General features: G+C 37.3%; 1 pseudogene; it reads left to right on the plus strand.

The window, feature by feature from the left end:
* Window positions 1–18,325: 18,325 nt before the first annotated feature.
* On the plus strand, window positions 18,326–21,490 carry LOC118027190 (annotated as a pseudogene).
* The last annotated feature ends 4,483 nt before the right edge of the window (window positions 21,491–25,973 follow it).

The raw sequence follows: 25,973 nt of genomic DNA on the forward strand, positions 1-25,973 counted from the left end.
TACTCTTTTCTGAGGCCCTTATGTCTTACAAGTTGTCACTTGGGGACACTCAGATCCCAGAGGCCCTGAGGTTCCCTGCCCCACAGCCCTCTTACAGGTAGTCTCAAAGTAGGCAGTTTACTCGAGGAAGCCCGCAGCAGAATCTGCTAATGAGTCTTAACAATGTAACATTATCACAGGATTGACTATACTGTTTCCTTGCCCTTGTTCTTCAGCCAGAAGCAAGTTCCAAGTTCCTCCCTCACTCAAAGGGAGGGCACTTAACAAGGGGTGACTGATTAGGGGTCATCATAGAATTCTGCCTGCCACAGGAAGGTAAAGGAGGTGAGGTATTAAGTGGAAGAATAGGAAGCCCTCATCTTTGAGAATAGAAAGTCAGTAAATACTATATAAAACTAAAGCCAAGAAATCACATTTTCAGAAAGCTATTTCCAGCAGAAAGAGCCTACATTTAAATATGAAGTGGATATAATTTAGGAGAACAAATCCAATTGCAAATAGCTGGGGTAAGGAACTGATGCTTTTTGCTATAAGCATACCACATTAGTGTTTTAAAATGTAGGTTTTATTATTTTTCATGTATGGTAATGCCAATAGTAAAGAACAGAGGTGACTGCATTGAAAACATAAAGTGTTGCTCAGAGTTCCCAAGAGGACAGGGCACACCATACCAGGCAGGGCCACATGGGGAAGCACTGGGGTCAGTCAGGAGACAGAAGGAGTGAGGGGGAAAAGTGGGCAAGACTCTTTACCATGATTTTCAGGGGAGGAAATAAGCAGGATGTGGTAAGCAAGCTAAGCAGGTTTAAAAAAATAATAAAAGGTACAAACCTACAAGAAATTGTGTAGGTTTGTTTGAATGATTTCAGCAGGCTCCAGGGTATAGTAGTTGCCACTGATTGTCTGATACTTGGTCCCAGGGAGATTAGGGCAGCAAACAGTGGCCCAGAGCGCAAGGGCCCAACAAGGGAATAGTCTCTGGATTTGTTAGTTTGCATATGAAATTGTTCTGGCAGAAGAATTATTTTAAGATCCCTAGGAATTAGCTAGACACAGGAGGGGCAGTTTTTCCAGAGTCAGCAAGGCTCCAGATGTCAAAGCATCAGAAATACAGAAAATAGAGAAGCATGATTAGTACAATTAATTGACTTTTTAAAATATATTTGAAAATATATGACTTTGATTACAACATTTAAATTTTAATAATATATCTGATTACATCAATGTTGCATTGTACTCACAATGAAAAGCTTATTGGAAAAACTCGTCTTTTTAGCAGGGTCGGATAACAATTTTGTGTTTGTTTTGTTTGTGTTTCAGTTAAGACTCCAGAATCCGTTGGTAAGCCCATTTTCAATCTCTCACATATACTTTAGTCTCCCAGATAGAAAAAAGTCTTTCACCTTCAGAGGCTATGATAATTTACATTTTTTAACTCTCCCTAGATAAGATTAGGGAATGAAAATATTAATCTCCTCTCAGACAAATTACACTTATGTTATTATTTGTATTCTAGGAAAGAGCCTAGACCTATCAGTACCCTCCCTTCCTATTTCTAATCTGTGGGTTCCCTTCTGAAGTTTCATTTAATGGCTAAGAAAATTATAAGCACAAACCTATAAAACATTCTAAAAAAACAGGAAAGATAGAAAAATTAACTGCAGAGAAAAGTTTACACAGGAAATCTGGTATGTAAGTCAGCTATGAAGATTGCTTACACATCATGATACTACTAACATAACATATTAATATATGTTTAAAATGTGACTTGACTTTGTGGGAGAAATAGGAAGAGGAGAAGTACAGGGAGAAAAGGTAGAAAAAGAGGTAAAACCTTGGTTTCCACAAGAGGAAGCTAGTGTACATTGTCCAAATTGGAGAACTCATAAAATATTATGTAGGTGTTCTAGAATTGCATATTGATCAATAGCTTCCTCCCCTGAACAAAGGTAATGTGAAAAAGAAACTGAGGGTAAGATCTGGTGGGCCAGAGGTCTAGTGTTTTAATTTAGACAAATAATTTGACTTTTAAAGTAAGTACATATACTTTAATATATTAAAAATTAAACTTAAATATAACTCATATAAATTTTGTATTCTAGTGCATAATTTTATAAAGGTTTAAAGCAAAACTAATCTCCTTCTAATGAGCAAACAACACCTACATTTTTATTTGCCTTCCTACTTTAGTTGTGGCTTCCAAATGTGTCAGTAAGTTGATTTTTCAGGAGTGCTTGGATGGCTCAGTTGGTTAAACGTCTGCCTTCAGCTCAGGTCATGATCCCAGGGTCCTGTAGGGCTCCCTGCCCCTCTGCCCCTCCCCCTGCTTGTGCTCACTTGCTCTCTCTGTCTCTCTCTCAAATAAATAAATAAAATCTTTTAAAAAAAGCTGATTTTTCAATACTATGTGTATTCATTACCAACTTACATGGGAGTTTTGCATTCTCTGGCTCTCATCATTTCTACTTTTGTAAATTCTTACTGTAGAGAAATAAAGAAAATGGCAATCTCATCTCCAATTTAGCTAAATGTTTGTTTGTGTTTGTTTTTCAGGGAATAGCTCAGAACAAACCAGTAAGCACCTTTTCTATCCCTTATCTCTAGTATGCTTGGTTTCTTCATAAGAGATGATTTTTTTCCCTTAGGAATTACAAGTAACAGTCCTATAAAGCCCTTCATTAAAAAATATAATTGTGAGCTTGAAGTTAAATATAAAAATTTGAAAAACTTAATTTTCCTTCAAGAAGTTTGAAATCACACTACATTCTTTCAATGTATTTTTTTAAAAGGCCAAACCTAAAAGTCTAAAAAAAGTGACAGAAACCATAAGTAGATGAAAATTTAAAACAGAAATGTTAAAGTTTAAAAAGCACAGTTAAGCACACTAAAAGCTAAGTTATACATATGATATACAAAAAACTTCTATATAATATACAAAATACCAATCTTCAGTAAATTCAAGAGACCTAATCCTAAACTGTAGAAACCAGATTGACTCAGGATATGTGGTACCAGCTAACATTTCAATCAGATATGTAAAGATGTGGCTGAGGAAAAGATAATTTCTAAAAACACTGTTTAAATAAGTCCATATACATTGTCTCCTCCGTTCCCTTCCATCAGGCTTCCATGCTGGTACACACAACGTACCAGAGTAGAAGAAAAGAACTTTATCCTCGGGACAGGTTGAATCAAAGGAACCCTGAAAACACGGGCTCCATGTACAGGAAAAAGAGAGAAGCATCCTGATGATAGGGAGCAAAATAAGAGTCTACAACCTATATTCTTTCCCCAATGTACTCAAAGAACTCTGACAGTCCGTTTTATTATCCATACGTGAGGAGAGTACACGACCCTGCAAGGGAGGAAATGAACTACCCTAGAAGAAAGACCTACAGATTCTGATATTGAGGGTTATCCAGAGAAAGCCAACCTACCTGGATGACAATCACTATCCATGCACACATGATCAGCTATTTAGAATTAAATTCTTCAGTATGAATGGACTTCCAATGATCACTAGATATTGCAGAACAGATTCTACCTTGAAAATGAAGAACCAGTTATGCAGAAAATTAGGTAACTGCAAAAAAAACAGGAAAATTCAGAAAAACAGTGAAAAGGTTTTTTTGTTTTTTGTTTTCTTATGTGTTTAAGATACCTAAGAAGATACTGATCTCTTGAAAAAAGGACACGGTGATATAAAAAAGTGACATTCAGAGAACAAAAATGAGCTACAGAATAGTAAAAATATGAGCAAGTGACATTAATATTCTGGGAAATGGTTGGAAGATGATGTCAAAAGAAACTCTCAGAAAATAAAATGAAGCAAAAAATAAAAAACAAAAAGCAGAAAATGGAAATAAAAAGAAAATTAAAATAACAGTTCAAGGGGATGTACTGTGCCGTAATAGGAGTACCAGAAAAGAGATTATTTTTTAATGGTGGGAGGAAAAAAGGAGAGAGAGAGGCATGAGACATCAAAATTGAAAAAGCCCAGAGTGCCTTTAAAAAAATAATAAAGAAATAGAAAAAGCCCTCTGCACAATGAACAGTGAAAAAAGGCACACATCAAATCACAACATCATATGTTTTCAAAATATGCTAGGAATGAAGAAAAATTGATACATATAAATGATCAGATTGGCATCATATTTCTCAACAATGGACCTAGAAAACATTGGAGCAAATGCTTCTCAATTCTAAAAGACTTCCAATGGATTAGTCTGAACCCCCAACGAAATCTATCAAGCAAATAAAAACATCATATGATTTTAAGTCTCAACATTTTCATCTTCCATGCATTCCTTCTCCAGGAAAAACTGGAGCATATACTCCATCAAAACAAGAAATATAAACCAAGGAAGAGGAAATCAAGAAATCCTCAAAACATGCAATTTAGTACAGAAGGTCAAAATGTGGATTCCCAATTGGAATGGTCTTTTGGTATGTCAGATAGGCTAGGCACAGTACCAGTTATTCAATCAAACACTAATCTAGGTGTTGCTGTGAAGGCACTTTTTGCATGTGATTAAAATCTGTAACAGGTTGGCATTAGGTAAGAGAGACTATCCTAGACAATCTGATGGCCCTGATTCAATACCCTGGATAGCCCTTAAGAGCAGAGGTGAATGACAGCCAAAGCAGGAATCAGAAGAATCTGATTCACAGAGATCTAAGACAGTTGATAATGGTGTCCCTAGAGAAGAAACAGATAGACAGTTTTTTAAATTCATACTTTATCTATATTAATGGAAGGATCTTAGGTATAGTGAACAGAAGTCACTTGAATCACTAGAGACAAGCTCCTCAATCAATTCTCTGATGGGAGCCGGTTTACAGATCCAGAAATCATGGAATGAAGTGGAGGCCAGATCCTCTTCAAGACAGCCCTTGCTATATTGCCAACAATGTATAATATTAATTTTTCTCCAAGCCTTTCACAAAGGGACCTAGGACCAATTACCAGAAAAAGTATAAATTGGGGAAAGGGAAATAATCACTTTTCAGGGATTATTGTCCACTGGCTCTAAACTGACACTAATTCTTGAAGACCCAAAATGTCCTTATGGTCCATCAGTCAGAGTAGGGTCCTATAAAGATAAGGGATTGATGGATTCTAGCTCAGGTCTATCTGACCCAGTGGGTCCCCAAATCCATCCGACAGCTATTTATCCAGTTTCAGAAGGCATCATTAGAATAGATATACTCAAAACCGGGCAGGATTATAACATTGGTTCCCTGATCTGTGGAGTAAGGGCTATTATGCTAGTAATGACCAAGTGGAACCCACAAAAACTGCTTTACCTGGGAAAATGGTAAACCAAAAGTAATACCACTTTCCCAGAGGATTGCAGACATTTGTGGCACTACCAAAGACTTGATCCTCATTTAACACACCTATTGGGCCTATGCAGAAAATAAATGGATCTTGGAGAATGGCAGTAGATTATCATAAATTTAATCAAATAATGACTCAAATTACAATGCTGTTCCAGTCGTGGTTTCCTTGCTTGAACAAATTAACACATCCCCTGTTGCCATGCAATTATCAATCTGCCAAGTGATTTTTTTCTCTATACTCAGTAAAGACCACCAGAAGCAACTTGCTTTCAGTTGACAAGATAATCAATATGCCTACACCATCCTACTTCAGGTCATATCAACTCTACATCTGTGTCATAATTTAATCTGCAGGAACTTAGTCACTTTTCCCTTATATAATACTATGGTGATACTATGCTGATTAGCCTTGGCAAAAAGGAGAAGCAACTGCTATAGATATTTAGATAAAACTTCAGTATATCAGAAGTAGAAAATAAATCCAACAAGAATGCAGGGGCCTTTCACCTCAGCAAAATTTCATGGGGAGCAGCAGTGTGAGCACATCAAGATAGATCTTTGATGGTGAGGGCTGTTGTTGGCTCTAGCCCCTCCTACCAGTGAAAAATGCTCAATTCCTAGTGGACCTCTTTGTATTTCCAAGGCAACATGATACCCATTTGGGTGTGCTACTTCAGCTCACTTACAGAATGACTTGAAAAGCTGCTAGTTTTGAGTGGGACCCAGTACAAGAAAAGGCTAGGCAGTAGATCCAGGTTGCCAGGCAAGTTTCTCAGCCACTTAGCCTTTATGATCCAGCAGACACGATGTGCTTGAAGTGTTAGTGGCAGATATAAATGCTGTGTGGAGTCTTTGGTAGGCCCTTAAGTTTCTGCCATCCTCTGCAAATAACTATTCTCATTTTGAGAACAAGCTTTTGGATTGTTGCCGAGTCTTAGTAGAGACTGAATGCTTAACTGAGGGCTACCAGGTTGCCATGATGCCCATCATGAACTGGCTGTTGTCTGAAACACCAATCCATAAAGTTGGACATGCACAATGGCCCTATAGCCTCTTTCTGAGACATCCTGGAAGGAACGTGAAGGGAAGTCCTTCCAGTGGGCAGAGCTTCAAGCAGCATACCTGATTGTTCATTTTGTCTGCAAGGGGCAATAGCCAGATATAAGAGTCTATGTAAATTCATAAGCCATGGCCAGTGGTTTGGCTGGATGGTCAGGGACTTGGAAGGAACACTGGAAAATTGGTAACAAAGAGGTCTGAGAAAGAAGTATGTGTTCATAGACATCTCTGAATAGGAAAATAACATAAAGATATTTGTGCCCTACATGAATGATCACCAGAGTAACCTCATCAGACACGGATTTTAATAAAATGGAGAGTGAGCCATTCTGTGGATACCAGTTACCCTTTTTCACCCAGTGAGATCATGAACAAAGTGATCATGGTGGCGGGTTATGCATGTGCTCAGCAACATGGACCTTTACTCACCAAGGCCAACTAGTTACAGCCACTGCCAGCTGCTGAGTTTGTCAGTAGGAGAGAACAGCATTGAGTCTATAATATGGCACCATGCTCCGGGGCGGTTGGCCAGATACCTGCTGGCATGTTAAATGCATTGGACTACTTACATCCTGGAAGGAGTAGCACTTTGTTCTTACTGGAATAGTTAACTACTCTGGATATGGTTTGTCTTCCCTGTATGCAGTAATACCGTCAGTGGATTTATAAAATATCTTATCCAACACCATTACCACACAGCATTGCTTCTGATCAAGAAACTCACTTCACAGCATATGAAGTCTAGTAATGGGCCCGTCCTGATGGAATTCATCTTGATAGAGGAGTATAAGGCATTAAAAGACTCAGTTACAGTGCCAACTAGATGACAACGCCTGGTCTGGCTGAGGCAATATCGTGTAGGATGTTATATATACTCTAAATCACAGTCCAATATATAGCCAAGAATTAAATGGAATTGGCTGCATTCACTACTACTCCTAGAGATCCCTAAATAAAAAGTTTGCCTTCTATCACCATGAACTTAGGCTTTGCTAATTTAGAGGTCATAGATCCAAGAGGAAGAATGCTTCCACAAAGACACAACAATTCCACTCACCTGGAGTAGAGAATGACAACCGGCTCCTTTGGGTTCTTCATGCATTTGAATCAAAAAACAAACAAAAGGGTTACTGTACAGGTTGGGGTGACTGATCCCAATTACCAAGGGGAAATTGGGCTGCTACAATGCAATGGAGGTAAGAAGATCTCTTAAGTGTCTACTTACTATTACCATATCTTGTGATTTAACTCAGTAGAAAACTAAAACAACCCCATTCAAGCAGGACTGATAATGGCCCAGATCTCTCAAAAATAAAAGTTTGGACTACACGGCCAGGTAAAGAGCAAAGACCAGTTGAAGTGCTTACTGAAGGCACAGGAAATATGGAATGAGTAGTGGAATACGGTGGTTATCAATACCTACAATAGCTACAACCACATGACCAGTTGCAGAAACAAGGATTATAATTATTTCTGCCTTATTTTTAATATTTATTTATATACACATTAACGAAATATTTTTATTTTTTCTCTCTTACCAACTTATCATCTAACACAAGATGGATTAATAATAGCGACTTAATCTCACAGAATTTAACTCACAGAATGGCAAAGAAGAAGAGTGAACCTCATCCAAGGACTTTGCATACTCTTCTGGGAAATCTGAACGTGTTTTTGGTTATATGCATATTATATCATGTGAATTGGAAGTATAACCTTGTTATTCTCTTCAGTTGGAGATTAAGTGTGGTTTAAGGAAATGTACATCAGTGCTAAAATGACAAAGAGTGGACTGAAATGGTCTTTTGATGTATCACCTTAGTTAGGCTACAATCCAAAATTATTCAAACATGAATCTAAACATTGCTGGGAAATTATTTTGTAGATGTAATTCAAGCTCATAATTTAATTCTAAGGGAGATTATACTAGATAATCTGAGTGGACCTGTTTCAATCAGCTGAAAGTCTGTTAGAGTACAGCTGAGGCTTCCCTAATGAAGAAGAAATTCCCCTATGGACCAACAATCTCAGACTGAACCTGAGTATTCCAGCTAGCCCCAACAGATGGCCTACCTTTAAATTTTCAGAATTGTCAAGTCAGCCCACACAATCACATAATCCAATTGCTTACAATAAAGTTCTAGTACATATATACACATACACATATACACACAGTGGGATATTACTCAGCCATGAAAATAATGAAATCTTGCCATTTGCAACAAAATGGATGAATCTAGAGGGTATAATGCTACGCGAAATAAGTTAATCAGAGAAAGGCAAATATGATTTCACTCATATGTGGAATTTAAGAAGCAAAACAAACAAGTAAACAAACAAACAAAAAACCCAGAGAGACAAACAAACAAACTCTTAAATACAGGAAACAAACTGGTAGTTACCAGAAGGGAGGTGGGTGTTTGGGTGGATGGGTGAAAAAGATAAGGAGGATTAAAAGTACACTTACCAGCACTGAGAAATATATAGAATTGTTGAATCATTACACTGTCCCCTGAAACCAATATAACACTGTATGTTAACTATATGTCACTAAAAGAAGAAAGAAAATGGACACTTTATTCTCTTCCCTTCAGAAATCCACTAAAATGACTGACAAAAAATAATAAAAGGCATAAACTTGAAAAAACATTCAGTGAAATCTCCCAAAAATGTCAAGAATCAACTAGAGAGAAAAGAAAACTTCAAATAGGAAAGCTGACATAATACATCACTCAACAATGAACATTTTTACATTGTCAGGCTATTGCTAACATAATATGCTGATTTACCATAAAAAATGCGAGCTGGAGGGCACCTGGGTGGCTCAGTCGATTAAGCACCTGCCTTCGGCTCAGGTCAAGATCCCAGGGTCCTGGGATGGAGCCTGGTGTCAGGCTCTCTGCTCCACAGGGAGTCTGCTTCTCCCTCTCCCTCTGCTTGTGCTCTCTCTCTCTCTGTCAAATAAATAAATAAAATCTTTTAAGAAAATGTGAGCTGGGTTTATTGGAAAAATAGAGAGAGGGGAAGTGAACTGAAGAAAGGGATAAAAAGAGGTACAGGAAGTGAATTGTAAAAAGGGATAAAAAGAGGTACATACTTGTTGCTCATAGGTGGAAGCCAATGGGCATTATCCAAATTTAGGAAATCATGAAATATCACATGGACATTTTATAACTAAATATTAGTTCTAGAGCCCCCACCCGCAAAAAGTGTAAGTTAAAAGGAAATAGGAGGTAAGAAGGGGTGGGTCAGAGAACTTTTGGTTTTATTTACATTAAATAATTTGACTTTTAAAATAAACACATGTACTTTGATATGAGAAATTAAATTTAAATAATTCGTGTAAACTCTGCATTCTACAGATTGATTTTAGGAGATAATTAAGGAAAGCTAATCTTCTTCTAATAGACAATCAATGCCTATTTTCTTTTCTTTTTCAGTTGGGACTTCAAAACCTGTCAGTAAGTTCCTCTTTTGAATCTGAACTATTCTGTGTTATCATAACATCCCACAAGAGATTCTTGCATACTTTCACTTTCATCATTTGTAGCTTTATAAATTTTCTGTTTAGAGAATTGAGAAAAATATTAATAACTTCTTTAAGTTAGCTTGCATGTTTATTTCTGTTTGTTTATACAGAAACTATCTCAGGACAAACTGGTAAGTTCCTTTTCTCTCTCTTATCGCTAGTATACTTCGGTATCTAAAGAATGGAAAAAGATTTTGCTCCAATAGTGATTGTCATAATAGTTTAAATCCCATCATTATGAGAGTATTACTGGGGTACTGAAAAACTTTATTCTCCTCCATGTACCCTTGGAAACACACCAAAGTAAAAGAAAAGATTTTTTCTTAAAGGCAAAACTATGATATCTCAGAAATAAGCAGATGAAAATTTGAAACAAAATTATTAAAGCTGAAAAGCCGATGGATGAATGATGATTAATTTAGCTATCCACAAAACATGAATCCTAAGGAAATTCAAGAGGGCTAATTGTAAAGACTAGAACCAGAGGGCTCAGGATTTCCAGGGACCAAGTAACATTTTAGTCAAAGCATGTGAAGGTGGACATGAAGACAGGATGAGTAGCTGAAAGTTTGTTAAAACAACTTCATATAAATCATCTCTCCCACTCCTCTCAATCAACCTTCTACTTTGGTCCCACACAGGAGAGGAGAAGAAAAATGGTTTATGCTCAGGAGAGGTTAGATCAAAGGAACCCTGGATACAGGGACTTCCTATACAGGCAAAATCAGGGTGACATCTGGCAACAGAGGTACAATGTAAGAGTCTAGATCCTACCTTTTTCCCCAATGCACTCAGAAAACTCAGAAAGATTAGATAACCCATGATTGGAGAAAATGAACTACCCCAGGAAAAAGACAGACTGATTCTTTTTTTTTTTAAATGACTTGAAAATATATTTTGAAATTACTGCAAAATATACATGGTTTCATTGTTATAATCTTGATTTACTCTAATGCATCCTAATTTTTTTTTATTCTTATGTTAATCCCCATACATTACATCATTAGTTTTAGATGTAGTGTTCCATGATTCATTGTTTGTGCATAACACCCAGTGCTCCATGCAGAATGTGCCCTCCTCAATACCCATTACCAGGCTAACCCATCCTCCCACCCCCCTCCCCTCTAGAACCCTCAGTTTGTTTTCCAGAGTCCATAGTCTCTCATGGTTCGTCTACCCCTCCGATTTCCCCTGCTTCATTCTTCCCCTCCTGCTACCTTCTTCTTCTGTTTTTTTCTTAACATATATTGCATTATTTGTTTCAGAGGTAGAGATCTGAGATTCAACAGTCTTGCACAATTCACAGCGCTTACCAGAGCACATACCCTCCCCAGTTATATGAAGGGTCATTCAAGGAAATCTGACTAGCCCGGATGGTAATTTGTAGCCAGACACACAAGATCAACTATTTAGTTTCATTTTTCAATATAAATGGACTTCCAAGGATCATAAGATGTTGTAAGACAGACTTCAAACCAAAAGACCAAAACTAAACCATCTTAGAGGAAATAGGAAATTAAGGAAACCAAGAAAGTTTGGAGAAAAATGTAAAACTAAAAAAATGTATTTTAGATACATGAGATAATTCACTCATAAATCAACACTAAGGTGATATAAAGTACATTCAAGGAAAAAGAGAGGTAGGATATTAAAAATATGTTAGAAATGACATACTAATAATCTGTAAGATAATATACATTTTTTTTTTTTTAAAAAAGAGCTTCCTTGGGGCAGAATCCCAGATGGGACAGTGTGGCCTCAGGATCCCTAGGGTCACAAAAAGACTCAGGGTGCCTCAGTGTGGCAGAGTTTCCAAACATCTGAGCAGGGAAGCAGCTGAAAAGAGCGAATCTAGGTGCTGGTTTTCTGCTTGCATAAACCCCCAACAGCTGCATGGTCAGGTGATAGCTCGCCAAACAGGGGCCCAGCAAAAGGCAGAAACCTGGAGAAACCACCTCACCCTCCTCTGGGAACCACAGGAGTCTGTAAAGTTTGGAGGCTGGAAACTGGGTCGCATGCCTGAGATAAAAACGCTGGGTCAGAGGCTGGGTGAACACAGAGTTAGGACAGAAACCAAGGAGACAAGAGTGATTGACTGCTTTTCTGTGAAGGCTCACTGAAGAGTGGGGGGCATTAAATTTCTGCTCCGAGGCTATAGATGGGGAACCACCATTTGTATCCCCCCCATCGGTGCTGAAAGCCTTCAGGGAGCAAAACAGAGCCACCTAGTGCAATCTGGAGCTGCTTACACTGAGCCTGGCCACCTGGGAAGGGAGGTGCAATTCCACCAGGGCAAGGACACCTGAGTATCAACACAACAGACCCCTCCCCCAAAGACCAGCAGGAACAACCCACTAACACAAAGTTTACAGATCATAGAGAACTGCAAAACCTCAGCTCTAAAGGAAAACCGTATATAGCATTCATGGGTTTTTTTTATTATTATTATTTAGTCTTTCAGTTTTATTTTTTGTCAGCTATTTTCTTATTTTATCAGTTTTTTTAACTCTCTTTTAACTTTCATTTATATATTTATGATATATTTTTTTATTTATTTTTAGTTTATTGTTTTGTTCTGTTTTACTTCTTGTTTGCTTTTTTCTTAATTTATTTTATTTCTATTTTCTTCTGGTTTGTTTTGTTTGTATTTTTCTGGTGTTTTTGCTATTTTTGTCTTTTCTCTCTCTTTCATCTATTCTTTTCTGGACATAATAACAAGACAGAGAAACTCACACCAAAAGAAAGAAAAGGAGGCAGTACTCACTACCAGGGATTTAATCAAGATGGATATAAGTAAGATGTTGGAACTAGAATTCAAAACAATGATTATAAAGATACTAGCTGGGCTTGAAAAAAGCATAGAAGACAGTAGAGAATGCCTTACTGTAGAAATAAAAGAACTAAAACTTATCAGACTGAAATTAAAAATGTTATTACTGAGCTGAAGTCAAAAATAGATGCTCTAACTGCTAGGGTGAATGAGGCAGAAGGGGGAGTCAGTGATATACAAGACAAAATGATGGAAAAGAAGGAAGCTGAGAAAAAGAGAGGAAAACAACTGCTGATTCACAAAGGGAGAATCTGAGAAATCAGCAATACCATAAAGCAAAATAATATTAGAATAATTGGGGTCCCAGAGGAAGAGGAAGGGGGGTGGAAGGTTTATTTGAACAAATTATAGCTGAGAACTTTCCTAATCTGGGGAAGGAAACAGGCACTCAAGTCCAGGAGGCACAGAGAACTCTCCCAAAATCAATAAAAATAGGTCAACACCTCAACATATGATAGTGAAGCTTGCATTTCCACAGATAAAGAGAAAATCCTGAAAGTAGCTTGGGACAGGAGGTCTTAACCTACAAGGGTAGACACATAAGGCTGGCAGCAGACCTGACCACAGAGACTTGGGAAGCCAGAAAGGACTGGCATAATATATTCAATGTGCTAAGTGGGAAAAATATGGAGCCAAGAATACTTTATCTAGCAAGGCTGCCATTCAGAATAGAAGGAGAGATAGGAGTTTTCAGAACAAAAATTAAAGGACTTAGTGAACATTAAACCAGCCCTGAAAGAAACATTAAAAAGGATCCTTTGAGGAAGAGAGAGCCCAAAAGTAACAAAGACCAGAAAGGAACAGAGACAATCTACAGGAACAGTGACTTTACAGGTAATACAGTGGCACTAAATTCATATCTTTCAATAATTACTCTGAATGTAAATGGACTAAATGTTGCAATCAAAAGACACAGCATATCAGATTGGATAAAAAAAAAACACAAGACCCCTCAATATGTCTCTAAGAGATACATTTTAGAGCCCAAGACACGTCCAGATTGAAAGTAAGGGGGTGGATGGGGCACCTGGGTGGCTCAGTCGGTTAAGCGTCTGCCTTCAGCTCAGGTCATGATCTCAGGGTCCTGAGAACGAGCCCCGCATTGGACTTTCTGCTCAGTGGGGAGTCTGCTTCTCTCTCTCACTCTCCCTCTGTGCTCTCTCTCTCTCTCAAATAAATAAATAAAATCTTTTTAAAAAAAGGGGGTAGACATGTTAATTGACATCACAAGAAAGATGGAGTAGCAATCCTTATATAAGACAAACTAGATTTTAAACCAAAGACTGTAATAAGAGATGAAGAAAGACACTATATCACAATAAAAGGATCTATCCAACAAGAAGTTCTAACAATTATAATATTTATGCTCCTAATTTGGGAGCAGCCAATTCTATAAACCAATTAATAACAAAATTAAAGAAACACATTAATAATAATACAATAATAGTAGGAGACTTTAACACCCCACTCACAGCAATAGATATATCATCTAAGCAGAAGATCAATAAGGAAAGAAGGCTTGGAATTCCACTGAACCGGATGGACCTCACAGATGTATACAGAGCATTTCACCCTAAAGCAACAGAATACACATTATTTTTGAGTGCATATGGAACATTCTTCAGAATAGATCACATACTGGGTCACAAATCAGGTCTCAACCTGTACCAAAGATTGAGAATATACCATGCATATTTTCAGACCACAGTGTTTTAAAACTTGAACTCAACACAGGAGAAAATTTGGAAGGAACACAAATACATGGAGGTTAAAGAACATCCTACTAAAGGATGAATGAGTCAACCAGGAGATTAAAGAAGAATTAAAAAAAATTCATGGAAAAAAATGAAAATGAAAATATGCCAGTTCAGAACTTTTGGAATGCAGCAAAGGTGGTCCTAAGAGGGAAGTATATAGCAATACAGGCCTTCCTCAAGAAACAAGAAAAGTCTCAAATACATAACCTAACCTTACACCTAAAGGAGCTGGAAAGAACAGCAAATAAAGCCTAAACCCAGAAGGATAAGAGAAATAATAAAGATTAGAGCAGAAACCAATTACCTGAAGGAAAAAAAACAGTAGAACAGATCAACGAAACTAGGAGCTGGTTCTTTGAAAGAATTAACAAGACTGATAAACCCCTAGCCAGGCTTATGAAAAAGAAAACAGAAAGGACACAAATGCATAAAATCATGAATGAAAGAGGAGAGATCACAATCAACACCAAATAAATACAAACAATTATAAGAGAATATTATAAGCAATTATATGCCAACAAATGAAGCAATCTGGAAGAAATGGGTCGATTCCTAGAAACATATAAACTACCAAAACTGAAGCAGGAAGAAAAAGAAAATCTGAACAGACCCATAAGCAGCAAAGAAATTAAAGCAGTAATCAAAAATCTCCCAGCAAACAAGAGTCCAGGGCCAGATGGCTTCCCAGTGGAATTCTACCAAACATTTAAAGAAGAATTAACACCTATTCTTCTGAAACTGTTCCGAAAAAATTGAAATGGAAGGAAAACTTCCAAACTCATTCTACGAGGCCAGCATTACCTTGATTCAGAACCCACTAAAATGGAGAATTACAGACCAATATCCCTCATGAACATGGATGCAAAAATTCTCACCAAGATACCAGCTAATAGGATCCAACAGTACATTAAAGGGATTAATCACCACAACTAAGTAGATTTTATTCCTGGGCTGCAAGGATGGTTCAACATCTGCAAATCAATCAATGTGATACAATACATTAATAATGGAAAGGACAGGAACCATATGATCCTCTCAATAGATGCAAAAAAGCATTTGACAAAATACAGCATCCTTTCTTGATAAAAACTCTCTGCAGTGTAGGGATAGAGGGAATATACCTCAATATCATAAAAGCCATATCTGAAAACCCACAGTGAATATCATTCTCAATGAGGAAAACCTGAGAACTTTTCCCCTAAGGTTAGAAATATGACAGGGATGTCCACTCTCACCAGTGTTGTTCAACTAGACATGTTTCCAAAGGCAAGGAAAATAAAAGCCAAATTGAACTATTGGGACTTCAAGATAAAAAGTTTTTTCACAGCAAAGAAAAGAGTTGACAAAACTAAAACAACCTACAGAATGGGAGAAGATATTTGCAAATGTTTTATCAGATAAAGGGCTAATATCCAAAATCTATAAAGAACTTAAAAAACAAAAAATCATCAAGAAATGGGCAGAAGACATAAACAGACATTTCTCCAAAGAAGACAGCCAGATGGCCAACAGACACATGATAAAATGCTCAACATCACTTGGCATCAGTGAAATACAAATCAAAACCACAATGAGATACCACCTCACACCTATCAGAATGGCCAAAATTAACAAGTCAGGAAATGACAGATGTTGGTGAGGATGCAGAGAAAGGGGAACCCTCTTTCACTGTTGGGGGGAATGCAAAGTGGTGCAGCCACTCTGGAAAACAGTATGAAGTTTCCTCAAAAAGTTAAAAATAGAGCTACCCTATGACTCAGCAATTACACTACTAGGTATTTACCCAATGTATACAAACATAGTGATTTGAAGGGGCACATGCATCTCAATGTTTATAACAACAATGTCCACAATAGCCAAACTATGGAAAGAGCCCAGATGTCCATCAACAGATGAATGGATAAAAAAGTAATATTCCATTGTGTGTGTGTGTGTGTGTGTGTGTAGTAGAGGGTATTATACTAAGTGAAATAAGTCAGAGAAAGACAAATATAATATCATTTCACTCATATGTCAAATTTAAGGAACAAAACAGATGAACATAGGGAAAGGGAATGAAAAGTAAAGAAAGATGAAATCAGAGAGGGAGACAAACCATAAGAAACTCTTAACTCTAGGAAACAAACTGATAGTTACTGGAGGGGAGGTGGGTGGAGGGATGGGGTAACTGGGTGATGGGCACTAAGGAGGGCATGTGATGGAATGAGCACTGGGTATGAAATGCAACTGATGAATCTCTAAACTCTACTTCTGAAACTAATAATACACTATATGTTAATTAATTGATTTTAGTAAATAAATAAATAAATAGCTTCCAGAGGCTTGGTCAACACAAGTAAGAAGCGCTGGAAGAGCAGTGTGCCCCTTCCAACATTCCTTGCCCTATACATTTCTTCCGGCCGGATGTTCATCTCCATTCATTGAAGAAATACACCAGCAGATATAATTGCATAAAAAGAGTACTAGAAGACTGATAACTTCTTCAGGGAAAAGATTTTTCTTCAGTTCCAAGTGACTAGAAAGGAGGAGAGCAGTGTGGATAAGGAACAGATTTCTTAACGTATATACCTGAAAAATCCTCATAGCCAGCATTGTTGTCAACAGAAAAAGCAATCCAAAATTAATGTTTCTTCTGCAAATCTGTGACCTAACAAATAAACAGTCTCTAATAACAAAACAAAATAAAACAAAACTTCCAGAGAGGCAAATGAAATAAAACAGAGAAGATGGGAATTAAACAAAGTAATGGCTCCAAAAGATCTGCTCCTCTTTAACAGGAGAGCAGGACACTTATGAATCAACAACAGGGTGATATGAAAAGCATACTATGGGAAAAAAGAGCTGTAGTTTATTAAAAATATGAAGGACTTAAATAGTAATATTCTGTACAATAGTTGGAAAATGAGGTCAATAAAATTCCTAGAAAGTCAACTGAATCAAACAAAACAAAGACAGAAAATAGGAATTAAGAGAAAAGAAAAGAACAACTCGGGAATATTTATTCCACATTAACAAGAGTAACAGTCAGGGTCCTGGGATCGAGCCCCACATCTGGCTCCCTGCTCGGCAGGAAGCCTGCTTCTCCCTTCCCACTCCCCCTGCTTGTGTTCCTGCTCTCGCTGTCTCTCTCTCTGTCAAATAAATAAATAAAATCTTAAAAAAAAAAAAAAAACAAGAGTACCAGTCATAGATCAAACATTTTTTTATCAAACCCAACAATTTTTGTTGGGGGTGGGGAGTGAACAGTGACCCAGATTTTCATACCATAAAAAGTTAAAATTGAGAGTCCACCAGGTCTCTTCATAATAAGTGGGAAAAGGCACACACTAAGACATAGCCACATGCATTTTCAGAACATAAGAAAAAAAGAAAAGTTGACAAATACCAGGTTCAGGATTCAGAATAGCATAAGATTTCTCAATAACAACAGTTAAAATTAGAAAACAATGGACCACTGCTTTCAAATTCTAATGGAAATAATTTCAGTGGAGAATTCCGTATTCCCCAAAATCTTATCAAACAAATGTGAAGGTCAAATGACGCTATCTTCATGAATGCAAAGTGATAAAATTTCCATCTTCCATGTCCTCTTTATTCAGAAGAAACATGTGAGTGTACTCCACAAACGCAAAGATGTAACCCAAGGAAGAGAAACTCAAGGGATCCAAAAGGGATTGCAAAAACATGCAATTCAATCAAAAGGTCAAACTGCATCTTCCCAGCTTGTTAGTGACAAAAATCCCAAAATGACCACCAGTCCGCAAAAAATCATCTAGTCCAGTTGAAATACTGAGGGATTTGTGGCAGATGTCTTTGAAAGACAAGAAACTGGACAGATGCCCAGGTATGTTTCAACAAACTAAACGACTATACATTTCAGGCATTAATTTTGGAGATACGTTAGTGATTACTGCAAAAAAAAATTAAATGAAAAAATAAAAGCAATATAAATTCCAGGTAATAGTAAAAATTTGTAAAGGACTGAAGTAAAACCACACTGATAAACTGGTTGCACTTTAATAGTATTTATCTGGTCACAATAATGTAAACACAGAATAATGATTTTTAGCAGAAGTTGTGATATACAAAATGAGGATAGTGAAGTGTATAGTGTAGTAGGCTCAAAATAGAGAGCTCCACCTCATCTTACAGAAGCTATTGAGACGTCTCATTCTTCATTCCTAATATTGGGAAATGTGTGTTCTCTCTCTTTTTAGCATTCTTGTCAGTGGGTTAGTACCTTCTTCAGTCATTTTTCAAAGAATGAATTTTGGGCCAAAAGAAAATATTTAGAATGAAGCATGGAAACAAAAGGATGCAGAATAAAGGAAAGCATATCAGAGTAATACCAGTTACAGAGAAAAAGTCAAACATCTGCATGATTAATATGCCAGAAGGAGAAAAGAGAAAGAACGAGAAACAAGGAATATTGCAACAAGGAATTTCCCAATACCAGGAAGATATGATACCACAGATTTAAAAATCACTATTGGGGCGCTTGGGTGGCTCAGTTGATTAAGCAGCCAACTCTTGATTCCAGCTCAGGTCATGATCTTGGGATCCTGGATAGAACCCCAAGTTGGGCTTCCCGCTTGGAGCAGAGTCCGCTTGAGATTCTTTCTCTCCCTCTCCCTCTGCCCCTCCCACCACTCACATGCACGCTCTCTCTCTAGAATAAATATATAAATCTTTTAAGAAAATAAAATAAATAAAATAAAAATCACTATCAACTCCAAACTAGATAAGTTTAAAAACAAAGTAAGATCTAGAATACCAGAATAATACTCCTAAGAAACTCAAAAAGCTGATGGACATTGGGGAGGGTACGTGTAGTGGTGAGTGCTGTGTATTGTGTAAGACTGATGGATCACAGACCTGTACCCCTGAAACAAATAACACATTATATGTTAATAAAAAAAAAAGAAATTCAAAAAGCAAGTCTTAAAAGCAGAGAAAAGAAATAGTGTACCTTCAGAGGTAAACTGTAAGATTAAGATTTCCTCAATACAAACAACAGTAGTCAGGATAAAAGAAAATGAAACCTTCAATGTACTGAAAGAAAATAACTGCCAACATTTAATTCCATACAAAACCAAAATATTGTTAATTTGAAGGTGAAATAAAAGCAATTCTAGACCAAGAAAAAGTAAAATTAATTAGAATATTCCTACTAAATATCCTAGATGAAAATTCCAAAAATGCTGTGAGGAATATCAAACCTGAAAAGGTAAATACACAGGTAATCTTAATAGCTACTGACCACAAAACAATAACATCCTGAGGGTTTTTAACATCAATGCTGATGTCCACATGTGTGTATAATTAAAATAAATGAGACTAATAACATATAAGTAGAGACAGGGATAATAAAGTATGCTTGCTTTATACACAGAGGTAAAAATACTAATTTTATCAGACTTTGATAAATCAAGGTTACAATTTGTAATCTCTATAGTAACAACTAATAAAATACTATAGTAATATAAAATACAAAGCTAAAGAGGCAGAACATGAAAAAATTAAAAGTCCACCAACATAAAAGAAGAAGAGAAGAAAGGAAAGAAGGGAGGAATTAGCCAGGAAGGGAGGGAGGGAAAAAAGCTGAGGAGGAGGGAGAGAGAAATATTGCAGGTACTGTGGTTGGAAAGCATGTAGTAAAATGGTTTTAAAATCAGTTATATCAATAATCCCTTGAATTGCAAATGGATCAACTGCTTCCATTTAAAAGACAAGAATAATCTGACTAGATAAATAAAAATATAAAATAAAACCCACATCTATATTTACAAGAGACAAATCTAAAATATGAGTACAGCGAAAGATTGAAAAATTAAAAGATGAAAAAATACTGCAGAAACTCTAACCTAAAGAGAGTAGTTACCGATATATTAATTTCAGGAATCTAAGGCAAAAAGCATTATTAGCGATTAAGATGGATATCACATAATGATAATATGTTCAATTGGCCAGAAAAATACAGCAATTCTAAACTTGTATACCAGGTGCCCTTAAGCAACTGCAGACCCTGCGCAGCAGAAATTCCCGCTGTAACTTTTGACTCCCTAAAAACTGGATAGCCTCAATAGCCTGTTGACCTGAAGCCTCACCAATATCAGAAACAAACACACATTCAGTATATTATACATATATATACTATATTCATAAAATAGGTGAGAGAAAAGAAAACGTTATTAAGTAAACCATAAGGAAGAGAAAAACATTTACAGTAGTCTACCGTAAAAAATCCGGGAATAGAGCCACGGCAGGCTAGGAGCAGAGCTGCAACTCCAGGGACCAGCGGCTGGCCACCCACAGCACCCCACCTGCCAGGCCCCGGCAGAGGCAGTCCGGGAGGAGGGTGAGGCACAGCCAGCAAGAGGCGGCAGAGGAACACATCCCTGGGTCCCAGGCAGGCCTGGAGCTGGCCCGGCCCCTCCCCGCACTGCTCAGGCAGCTACCTCCCCAGCAACCGCGAAGACCTCCAGCCATGCTGGACCTCCGCTACGAGGGGAGCGCTGGGACAGGCTCCAGAAACTGCGGAAGCTCACCTTGGAGGGCGCCGCCAAGCTGTCGTCGGACACACTGCATTACCAGGGCCTGCTGGAGCACACAGGAGGCTGCCGCTGTGGAGCAGTCCTCTGAAATTTTGGCCTCAGTGCACCTGCACTTCTTTGACCGCAACTGCATTTGCGAGAAGTAGGATACACATTTCACCCTTCCAGCTCCTGAAGGAAGCCCAGAGAGTAACTACACACACAGTCAACACGCACAAAGCACAGCACACCTTCTGTAAGAGATGGGACGTTCAGAGCTTTTCCAACTCACTACTCAAACCCTGGAGACTTCTCAATTGCCCCACAACGTCTAGATGAGGGCATCACCTGGAGTGTGGTCCTTGAGGAATTCAATGGTAGCAACTGGGAGAAGACCAGAAAGGGCCACGAGAGCATCAGGATCATGTCTAAACAGTGAGCTCCTGTTCTTCCCTTACTGGAAAGGAGCTTTGATGTCCCCACTGCATTCTGGTGGTGTTCATCAGTGTGGCTGACTCAGGCTGCTGGGTCCACTGGCCCAGGGCCATCTCAATTTCTACAGTTTGCTCCAGCCATCAGTTTCTTTAGGTAGCTCTTTGTCCTTCCTCAGACCAGATTTTGATGTGGGCTAGTTGACATCCTTCTTTCACTTCCCAGCTTTTGTGTGATCTTTTAGAAAATTAATTTTTAACAATAAAGCAAAAAGAAAAAAATCATGTATAAGTGGACCCATGCAGTTCAAACCTATGTTGTTCAAGGCTCAACTGTAACATAACATAACATAACATAACATAACATAACATAACAACATAACATAACATAACCTCAAATATATGTAAAGCAAACCATGAAAGCATAAAAAGAGAGCAATCCATAATCATTTGGGAGATTTAAATTTTTTACTGTCACTAACTAATAAAATAAGTACACACAGGCACACACAGAATATGAAAGATTTTAACATGATTAACAAATTTGATACCACAAAGGAATACAGAATCCAACATTTCACAACAACAGGTGTATAATTTTCAAATATAAACAGAATGTGTTAAAAAATTGACCATATGTTAAGACATAGATCAAGTTTCAACAATTTTCAAAGAGTAAAAATTACAAAGTATATTTTCTGTTACATATGTCACAACTAAATTAGATTTATTCCAAAAACCAAAATTGCTTTATCATCAAAAATCAGTCAATATGATTCGCCACATACATTAGATAGCATGATGGTTCCCCTTGCCCCAAACATGTCCATGTCCTGATCCCTGGAATCCATACGGTACCTTAGATAGCAAAAAGGACTTTACAAATGTGATTCAGTTTGGGATCTTGAGATGAGAAGATTAGCCTGAGTTATCCTTGTAATCACAAGGATCCTTAGAGAGGCAGGAGGATCAGAGTCAGAGACATAGAATGGATCATTCCAACCTCTCTATGAGGAAGGGGCCATGAAACAAGGAATGCAAGCAGCCTCTAGGAACTGGAAAAGGCAAAGAAACAGATTCTCCCCTAGAGCCTCCAAAGGGAACGCTGCCATACCATAATTGTGGTCCACTGAGCCTGACTTTGGAGTCAAACCTCCAGAACTGTAAGATAATACATTTGTGTTGTTTAAGCCACTAAATTTGTGGCAATTTGTTACAGAAGCAATAAGAAACCAATACACCACAGATTTAAGGGAAAAAAAGAAACTTTTTAGCAAACCAGAAAGATAAGAGAACTTCCTAAATCTGAAAAGTTTAAAAAACTTCAGGCAATCTCATTTTTAATTTAAAAAAATTTAAGTTCCGGGCACCTGGGTGGCTCAGTCAGTTAAGCGTCTGCCTTCAACTCAGGTCATGATCTCATGATCTTGGGATCAAGTCCCACATCGGCCTCCCTGCTCAGCAGGGAGTCTGCTTCTCCCTCTCCCTCTGCCCCTCCCCCCACTTGTGTGCGCTCTCTCTCTCTCTCTCTCAGTCTCTCTTTCTGTCTCTCAAATAAATAAATAAAATCTTTAAAAAAAACTTAATTTCTTCTAAAAAAAAAAAAAAAAAACAAGAATGGCCAGTATTATCTCTTCTAATAAAGTAGAACTGGAGGTCTGAGCCATTCATTAAGATTTTTTTTAATGAAATAAAAGGTATTGCCACTTGAAAGGAAAAAATCAAGCTCATTTTTTCAGACAATATGATTATGCATACAAGAAATCCAAAGACTCCACAGATAAATTGTTAGAATTAATAAGATAATTTAACAATGTTGCTAAATACGAAGTCATTATACACAACTATATTTTTATACACATGTAAAGAAAAATTAGAAAATGAAATTTGAAGAAACATTACCATGTATAATAGCATCAAAGTGATAAATACCTAGAAATAAATCTAATAAAAGATATGCAAGTCTTCTACATAGAAAACTGCAACACGTTATTAAGAGAAATTAAAGGAGTGCCTGGGTGGCTCAGTTATGGAGCCGACGACTCTTGGTTTCAGCTCACGTAATGATCTCAGGGTTGTGAGATCGAGCCCTGTGATGGGCTCTGTGCTCAGCTGGGAGTCTGCTAGAGATTCTCTCTCCCTTTCTATCTCCCTCTACCCCTCCCCTGGCTTGCTTTCCCTCTCTCTCTCTCTCAAATAAATCTTTAAAAAAAAAGAGAGAGAGAAATTAAAGAAGACTTAAATAAATAGTAGGTCATATTTATCAATTGGAAAATTCAATATTGTAAAAATGATCATCCTTCAAAACTTAAGCTGTAGATTCAATGTAGTCAAAAGCCAAAGAAGTTTTGTTTTGGTCAAAAATGACAGATTCTAAAACATACTTATTAAAAAGTGGGGGGGGGAGAATCATGAGGTACAAGACACTTTTAAATAAGAACAGGCAAGAAAACTTAGACACTATCAGGTATTGTCTTATTATGAAGCAACTGTAACTAAAACAGAAAAAGATTGAGATGAAGACAGACAAATGGATCAGAGGAACAGAATAGTGGATTGAGAAACAATTCCATGAAAATCTGGAAACTTATTTATGAATAAGGTGCCACTGCATAGTATTGAGGCAAGGAAAGTCTTTTTTCAATAAATAGTACTGGATCAATTTAATATCAATATGGAAAATAAAACTTGACCCCTAATTAGTGTAATCAACTTGTCTCATTTGCTCAGAACTTTTCTAGTTTTAGCACTGAAAGTTTTGCATCCTAGAAACTCCTCTCAGTGCCAGGCAAACTGGGATGTTCACTCAATCTGTAAGTCAAATCATACATAAAATCAATTCTAGCAAGATTTAGCTCTAAATGTGAAAAGTGAAACAAAAATGCTTACAGAAGGATTACATAGGAGAGTATATTTTTTTAGTATTTATTTTTTTAATTCAATTAGCTAATGAATAGTACCTCATTAGTTTTTGATATAATGTTCAATGATTTATTAACTGAGTATATCACCCAGTGCTCATCATATCACATGTCCTCTTTAATGCCCATCACCCAGTTACCTTATCCCCCCACCTCCCTTTCTGAATCCTCAGTTTGTTTCCCAGAGTTAGGAGTCTCATATGGTTTGTCTCCCTCTCTGATTTCTTCCCATTCAATTTTCCCTCCCTTCCCCTATTGTCCTCTGCACTATTCCTTATATTCCACATATGAGTGAAACCATATGATAATTATCTTTCTCTGTTTGACTTATTTCACTTAGCATAATACCCTCCAGTTCCACCCATGTCGATGGAAATGGTAGATATCCTTTCTGATGGCTGAGTAATATTCTATTGTATATATGAACCACATCTTCTTTATGCATTCATCTGTTGAAGGATATCTTGGCTCCTTCCACAGTTTGGCTATTGTGGACATTGCTGCTATGAACACTGGGGTGCATGTGCTTCTTCTTTTCACTACATCTGTATCTTTGGGGTAAATACCCAGTAGTGCAATTGCTGGGTCATAGGGTATCTCTATTTTTAACATTGTGGGGAACCTCCATACTGTTTTCCGGAGTGGCTGTACCAACTTGCATTCCCACCAACAGTGTAAGAGGTTTCCCCTTTTGCCACATCCTCACCCACATTTGTTGTTCCCTGTCTTGTTAATTTTAGCATTCTAACAGGGGTAAGGTGGTATCTCATTGTGGTTTTGATTTATATTTCCCTGATGGCAAGTGATGTGGAGCATTTTTTCAGTAGTCTGTTGGCCATTTGGATGTCTTCTTTGGAGAAGTGTCTGTTCATGTCTTCTACCCATTTCTTAACTGGATTAGTTGTTTTTTTGATGTTGAGTTTGATAAGAACACAGGCAGCAACCTCTTTGACCTTGGACAAGGCAACTTCTTGCAAGATATGTCTCTAAAGGCAAGGGACAAGAAAGCAAAAATGAACTATTGAGACTTCATCAAGATAAAAAGCTTCTGCACAGCAAACAATCAACAAAACTAAAAGGCAACCTATGGAAGAGGAGAAGATATTTGCAAATGACATTACAGATAAAGGGCTGGTATCCAAGATCCATAGGAGAATATCTTGATGACCTTAAGCTAGGTAAAGATTTCTTGATAAGGAGACAAAAAGCAATAACCCTAAAAAAAATGATGTTGGTATATATTAAAATTAAGAATCTTGTTTATCAAAAAAAAAATTCCACAGTGAAGGGGCAAGACACAGATTTGGAGAAAATATGTATAAACTATACACCTAAAAAAGAGCCAATATCCAGAACACACAGGATTCTATAAATCAGTATGAAAAAATAAATACCTCAATAGAAAAATCACCAAGAGGGTTGTTGAAAATATACTTTACAAAAAGGGATATCCAAATGCCCTCCCCCCAAAAAAGAAAGAAAGAATAAAAAACGGAGAGGTGCTTAGCAGCTTAGCCATCAGGGAAATACAAATAATGATCACAATGAAATACCTCACACACTTACAAGG

This window comes from Mirounga leonina, unplaced genomic scaffold (assembly GCF_011800145.1).
Source record: "Mirounga leonina isolate KUSES-001 unplaced genomic scaffold, KU_Mleo_1.0 Mir_366, whole genome shotgun sequence".
Taxonomy (NCBI): domain Eukaryota; kingdom Metazoa; phylum Chordata; class Mammalia; order Carnivora; family Phocidae; genus Mirounga; species Mirounga leonina.